This window comes from Ixodes scapularis, unplaced genomic scaffold, assembly GCF_016920785.2.
Source record: "Ixodes scapularis isolate PalLabHiFi unplaced genomic scaffold, ASM1692078v2 PGA_scaffold3__209_contigs__length_174095766, whole genome shotgun sequence".
Taxonomy (NCBI): Eukaryota; Metazoa; Arthropoda; class Arachnida; order Ixodida; family Ixodidae; genus Ixodes; species Ixodes scapularis.
The window spans coordinates 1,155,668-1,162,559 of NW_024609868.1; the positions used below are offsets into that span (position 1 = coordinate 1,155,668).

General features: G+C 46.9%; 1 protein-coding gene across 1 annotated transcript in view; it reads right to left on the reverse strand.

The window, feature by feature from the left end:
• The window catches only part of LOC8037725 (phosphatidylinositol 3,4,5-trisphosphate 3-phosphatase and dual-specificity protein phosphatase PTEN), a 63,863-nt gene extending 57,593 nt beyond the window's left edge, over positions 1-6,270 (reverse strand). Inside the window, exons 1-2 of the mRNA XM_029966287.4 lie at positions 6,010-6,270; positions 5,448-5,554 (exon numbers count right to left, since the gene is read on the reverse strand). The gene's annotated coding sequence lies outside the window, so the exon portion shown is untranslated. The remainder of the gene's footprint in view (positions 1-5,447; positions 5,555-6,009) is intronic.
• Between the last annotated feature and the right edge of the window lie 622 nt (positions 6,271-6,892).

The following is a 6,892-nucleotide window of genomic DNA, read 5'->3' on the forward strand; positions in this document are numbered from 1 at the left end:
TTTTTTGTTAGGTTCCTAGTATGGTAGCAATTAGGCCCCAAGTTGTTACGCAGCCTCCTAAAAGTTTAATCTTTCTTTATGGATGCGATGTAACTACTGGCGAAATAACCGTACCCACCATTTAGGCTACATAAAATAAAAGCAGATTCATAAAGCCATAATTTCGGTACTGTACAGTTTCTAGAGAATGCCCGCCACTGAAAGACCGCCCATACCGTTTTTTTGGCTAAATACCTGTAGCACAAAAATTCCAAAACATCCACCCCCCCCTCCGATTCCTGTCGGACATCATGCAATGTCCGACAGGAATCGCATCAACCGCTTAATTCACTGCAGCGGCACGTCTCACAAGCGAGTTCATAGCGGGTTCCCGCGTTTTCGTGTGCAATCTGTGCGCGCGATTTTGGCTCCCGTAACACGCTAGTTGTTACCACGTGTATGTTGCAGCTTGAAATGTGAATCTGCTGCGTGCGCAATCTGCGGTATCTGTTCCTTTGCCATACAGTTTGTAATACCCGCGTTTTAGTCCGCAATCTGCGTGCGCAATCTCGATTACACGCGAGTTGGTCCTGCATGTATATTGCATCGTGAAATACAATTCTGCTTCATTCACTATCTGTGGTATTTGTTCCCGTAACACACGAGTTGGTAGCGGATTCCCTAGTTTTTTTTTGCGCGATCTGCACGTGCAATATCGGTTCCTGTGACAGGAAAGTCAGCGGGTTCCTGCCTGCTTATGCACCATAAAACTTGCATCAGCTGCGTCTATGATTTGCGGTATTTGTTCCCGTGAGATGAGAGTTCTCGGCGGGTTTCCATGGGTCCTTCGCACCGTGAAATGCGAAGCTGCTGCATTTGCAACCTGCGGTGTCGTTCCCCCTGACAGGAGTTTGTAGTGAATTCCCGCATGTTTATCGTATCATGAAACGCGAATTTGCAGTGTCCACGATCTGTGGTATCAGTTCCCGCGTCACGTGGTTGGTAGCAGGTGCCAGGGTGTTTATCATTAATTTTTTATGAAAATTTGCTGTGGCATTCCCAAAGATAACCCACCCCATATTTTTCACTGTTTATCTCTTCATTTTGGGTGGGCGTCCTTTCGGAACTTTACGGCAGGTATACACCTTTTTAAAAAACGCTCCTAGGCCGCCGCCATGTTGCTGATGCTGATGCGGCTGGTGCGACTCTCGCGCCCTCTATCAGCTAGAAGTTTTCTGCCACTCTCTGGGACTGTGAAGACCCGCTCAGTGCGGTTCTCTACCTACGTTTTTGCGGTTTTGCATTCAATGTTTTCTCGCTTCTCTTGAAAGTTTCCACTTAATTTTTTTTATGCGTGCTGCGCACCCTGTGTTATCTTTCATTGTGAGAAATAAGGCTGGTAAGTGCCTGCCTTTCAAGTTTTTCTGCTTTACATTCACGGGAAACGAAGGAGGGGAAGGACGTCGAATGACCCTCGACGCGATTTTGCAAACATTGTTCTCCCCCCTCTTACAGATAATCCACGTAGAATCCTCAGTCGTCTCCAGAAATAGTTGTCCGAATCGGGGTGGGAAACGGGTCAGTCGCGTTCGTTCTTTTGCCTTGGTGCGGTTGTGAAAAAAGGAAGCTCTCCCCAAAACGTGCCCCAAAACGAAGTCATCTCGGATTCCGTCCGATCGTCAAGATGTGACTGTCGTCGACTGTGACTGTGTTATTCGAGATCTTTCTTAAATAAGTTATTTTCGGATAACGCTGCATCGTGCGGTACGTATGATATATTGTTCGAATGTTAACACTTCCTCAGTTGTATGTCCGCGTCCTGTCCATCGGTAAACACGTTATTTGTGAGCGTGAAAAATGCATGCCTTTTGGCCCTCTTCTGTTGCAATTTATTTTCGACAGCTAAGCACTTTGTCGTTTTACATGCGCCGAATCTTGCGGCGCTGTCAAAACTTATCGTAAGAAAAAACGCAAGTAACTAGAACTACACATTCCAGTCGCATTCGTTCTGTCGCGCGCGTACCCAACAAAACTAGTTTAGTTTCTTTTTTTTTTTTTTTTTTTTTTTTTTTTTTTGCTTTTTCAATTGTGGCACAATGCTTTCTCAATCTCCTCGGGAAAATACATGTACCATGAGACACAAAATATAGCGGGAAAATACGAGAATTTAGCCGCCAGCAGCGTTTGAAAATGCGCCTATGCAGGCTGCGCCTATTAAAATCAGTCCACTCGGTTAGGGTTAGGAGGGACGCCGGTGAGTGTCTAGCCTCAAACTCAGTGACTGGGCTCGAAAACGGTTTGTTGCGAATGGGGTCGAGTGTTTTTTTTGGAAAGGTGTATAAGAACCACAGAGAACCACAAATCCCCATTTCCAACTACATCTCCTAATCTTTCAAAAAGTTAGAAAAAAAAAAAATTTGGCAGGTGGACAGAGCAAATTACATGCTGAAGATGCAAAAGACTGTTTTGCAGTCATCAAAGTTTTATCTTTGTACCTGTGTGCAAATAATGCGATTTAAATGCAGCGATCGATTACGCTGACTCTAGGGATATGCAACTGGAAAGGCTCGTGGAACGAAGCAAAAGAGACCTTGAGAAACAGTCAATGACTTGCGCACATTCAATGACCAAAACATCCCTCCCTGTGTGGTGGTGACAAGATGTCACACTGAGCACCACGCCAGAGAAAGAATGATGTTTCAACACGATCTGGCTGTCTTCATGCACATTCCTGTTTGATCTCAAGCAAGACAAAAGCAGATAAGAGACATACCTTTTCAAGCCTGCAGGATATTAAACAGGAAATTCTGATTTTTCGTGTAATGGCACTGTGTGCTAATCCTGGCAGTTCCATGTCTTGAAGGCTCTGTTTTGACAGTTAGAATGAGTCAGCAGGTTTTAATTCGGAGTAATAAGGAGCCAAGATATTTGTGCAAAACGGGAGACATGCAACTGGCTGACACAGCACGCTTTTCCAGCCAACCGGAACAATAGCAATGTCCTTGTGGACTTAATATTTTGCATGACAAAAATAATGCTCATGTATCTAGTGGTGTGCTTGTTTGTGTGCTTACAGAAGGCATTCTTCGGAAAGGTGATAACAAGGACCCAAGCAGCTAGTTTTGGCCGGCTCTTGGAGAACAGTTGTGGGGTCATCCCCGCTCTCTAGAATTGATTTGTTGATTTAGACAGCGAGCTAGCAGGCACAAGCCATCCCATAAATTTGTGCTCAATGCTCAGTGTCTTTCACAATTTGTTTGCTCAAGGCTGAAAATAAGTCGGTTCCCTGACATTACATAAAAATATTTGGCCAGGAGCTCAGAACCGAGATTAGCCATTTTGCCATTTCTAGCAGGCACCCTATACTCATAGAGCTAATAGTCATAATGATAATACACTAGGCCAAGTACGAGCAAGATATAAAACCTGACAGCTAAAACAAATTCGGACAAAAAAACGTAACTTCCCATTGAAAAAAAAAAAAAAAAAATTGAATGCTTTTTAGAAGTATTTTAGTATCGAACACAATGTTTTCATGCATAAAAGGAATGCTGTTTACTGCTTTGATAGTTCACAGCTGAGACACAGTTAAAATGCTAAATCTATTTAAAATATGCGTCACGTTGGCCACCCTTCGACTCCAATCACCGAAACAGTCAAACTGGCTTGCAATGAAAAAGTGCTGAAAACAGACATGACTACAAAACAGGGCTGAGACACCTGTCCCGCATCATCCCGGCTGCTACGAATACTGAAAAAAAGGGGCCGCTTAGGACAGGGCAATTTTTCCAGCAATTTCGGGGTTGCTGGCGAGTTGTTCCCCTGACCCTCGCACTTCGACAGAAATTACTCAGATTGGGTCCAGCTCAAAACAGGCGAGTAACTCCAACAACTCTCCATAGGGGATGCAATATTTTCACGGGGATGGGTGCGAGGATTATACCCAAACACGGGATGTCGCTTGGTTCTGGTTTGGAATGAATTGTTTTCATGACAGAACGGTTTCAGGGAGATCAGTTAATATTCTCAATGGCATATAAGGAAATAAAGCGGCCTTACAACGATATCGGGAAGGAATGTTTCTCACTTTACACAAACTTAGTAACACTAGCGCAAACCAAGCATACTCATGCACAATGCCACAAATAAAGAAGCTTCCTTGTGGCTACATACTTTCGGGGATAAAAGCGGACGTTTTCTTTCCGTTTCTCCTTCGCAAAGCTCGATGACAACGCTGAGGGGATGGCATCGACGGCAACGCCAACAATGCCAACCCTCCGCCGTCGAACTTTCCAACCCCTGCGGCGACGGCATTCAAATACGACTTGTACGGTGGACACGAGCACCACACGAGATTAGAGCTCCTGACGATCAATACCTCGACATTCATTCGGGTAGCGGCCGGTGCCCCATCGCTGCAACGACCGGAATAGTTCAACCTTAACAATGTGCGGAACTCGGCACCAACCCCAGCGAGTGGATACAATAAACATTGGCGGCACAAAATCGGCCCCAGATCACGTGGCCGCTCGTTCTAGCTTCGAGTTGAGGGGGGCGAGTGTCGCTCGCTTTCTTCCATTTCTTTCCGCTACCGACACTGCACGGAGAAACTAATTTGCGTCTTGCATGTTACGAGCGTCGAGGAATATTTTTAAGCGGTATTTACCGCAAGTACAAAAACCGCCGACCACCCTTTTAACGCGCAATTTCACGCCTAGATAGTGCGAGAAAATTTAAATTATAACGATGATGATAACAAAACATAGAGATTGCTGCGCGAGAACATGGGAGGACAGTGTTCCTGGAGCGGTGAGACGCTGGGAGTGCTGGGAGCCGTCTGAAAGATGGGCTCCCCCGGTTGGGAGAGTTAAAAGCCTCTTCACACGGGGCATAGTGCTGTACACACAGCGCTAACTCTGTGCATTGCTTCCACACGCAAATGCAGCGCCGATTGAGTGTTGAGAGTAGCGCTGATGCACTGCTCGGCGCCGAAAGGCACGCGCCGGGCTGGGAAGCGTGTGCACCACGTCTCCTTGGCAGGGTCATCGCCTTGCACGCGCTCGTTGCCCCGTGCTTTGGCTGCGCGAGCACCACACAGCCGCATTGGAAGCTCGCGCTGAATAGCTCCCGGCCGTCACTAGAGCTCAACTTTTCGACCTGTCTGACGGCGCACTGGCAAGCATTAGGCGTCTCGGACTCGATGCCGCCGACACTCATCAAAGCTCCTCGAGCGCATAACACGCGAGTACACGTGCTCCACGAACGCCTGCTGCAGGACGAGCGGACCAATTCGGGGCCCGTTCAATGATGTCGTCCTTCCAAACACCCGCCACGGTCCCCGTGAAGACGGTCCCGGAGAGGCCGGGCCGGCCGTGCGCTTCTAGGTGCGCCGGTCCACGGCATACTTTCGTACGGCAAAATGCGATCTCTCTATCATGCGGAGGGAGGTTTGAAACAGTTCTGCTTACTCCGATGACGAAAATTCACCGACGAGACGTTTGCTCGAACGACGGTGCGATCTCGGCAGCCACCACCGTGTCAGCTCCAAGTTGTTATCATCCTACGCTAACAGAACCTGGAACACAAACAAAGCGGCAGCCGTAAACGCAAGCCGAGTTCCAACGTTCCAGAGAAAAAAATATTATTTTTTATTATTTATTTAAAGGAATCGGGGCGCACCGTACAGGACGCCGACCGAGAAATCGGCCGAGCGACTTCCCGTCGTCGCGGCAACCCAAAGGCCCAGCCCAATATCCGCAAGCTAACGACCACAAATACTACGCGATCGACAACCCGATGTTGTAGTCCAGCCAATGCCACAACGAGTGATTATATGCAGCAAAAGTAAAGGGTTTTAAGAAGAGTTTCTTCGCAACAGTTAAGCCTAATATTGATGTCGGGACTATAAGCGCAGAACAATGCTCTCGGCGCCTTTGGATCTCCGCTTCTTGGCTCGGTGTCACGCCGCTACAGGATTCAGCAAGCTGAGGCATGCATCAGCGCAAGAAACGTTGGCAGTTGCAAACTTACAGTTCCGAGGCGGCCGATAACTGTCAGAAAACCAGACCAAATCGTCCAAATGCATGGGTCTCTTACGTCCGGAATCATATGGAATTATGGGGTTCTCATGCGGCAGCCATTTGGCTTCATGTTTTCATACATTACCGGGTAAGCCCGAGAACAGAAACACCCAACGGTATTCGCGTTCCTATCCTCGTATCCAGAAGATTTCAACGCTTTTCTTTTCCAGAATAAGGGCGTAATAACTATATATTTCAGAAGTCGAATCTAAACGCGTCCTTTGCACTATTGTGCCATCAGAGGGCGTCAAATGATCACCCACAGATGGCGCGGGTCAGCGCCCAAATCACAACGTGCGTTTTTTTTTTTTTTTTTTTTTTTTTTTTGCGATGTCGCAAGTACGCGCGGCGGTAAACACCGCAGTTTCCACCACGCTTTTATTACCGCCCGCACGAGCGACGTCGCGACTGCGAAATCGTAAGTAAATTCGCACCACATGAATCAGGCTTAACAAATGAAATATGGATGTCAAATTACATTAAGCAAACAGAAAAAAAAAAGATTGAGAAACTGAAACAAAATTTGATAAATAGGCCGGTTACATTGTAAACCTAAAATAGGGACAACCTAAAAAAAAACACAAACAAAGCTGACATTTAATTAGAAATCGTATCCAGAGAGAAAGTCGTCCGCTTCTTGCGCTCGTGTCTTCCAGAGCCGTATCTGGTGTCTTCCTTTCTGTCCATTGCTCCGTTGTGCTTTTTAACCATTATGAATCACCAACTCGCCCAACACTCCACTCTCGTGACATCAGAACGCCGAGCTCCGATGGGCTTTGATCAATAGTAGGTAGACCTCAAGGCATCTAGCACCGAGGTCTACCCGCTATCAA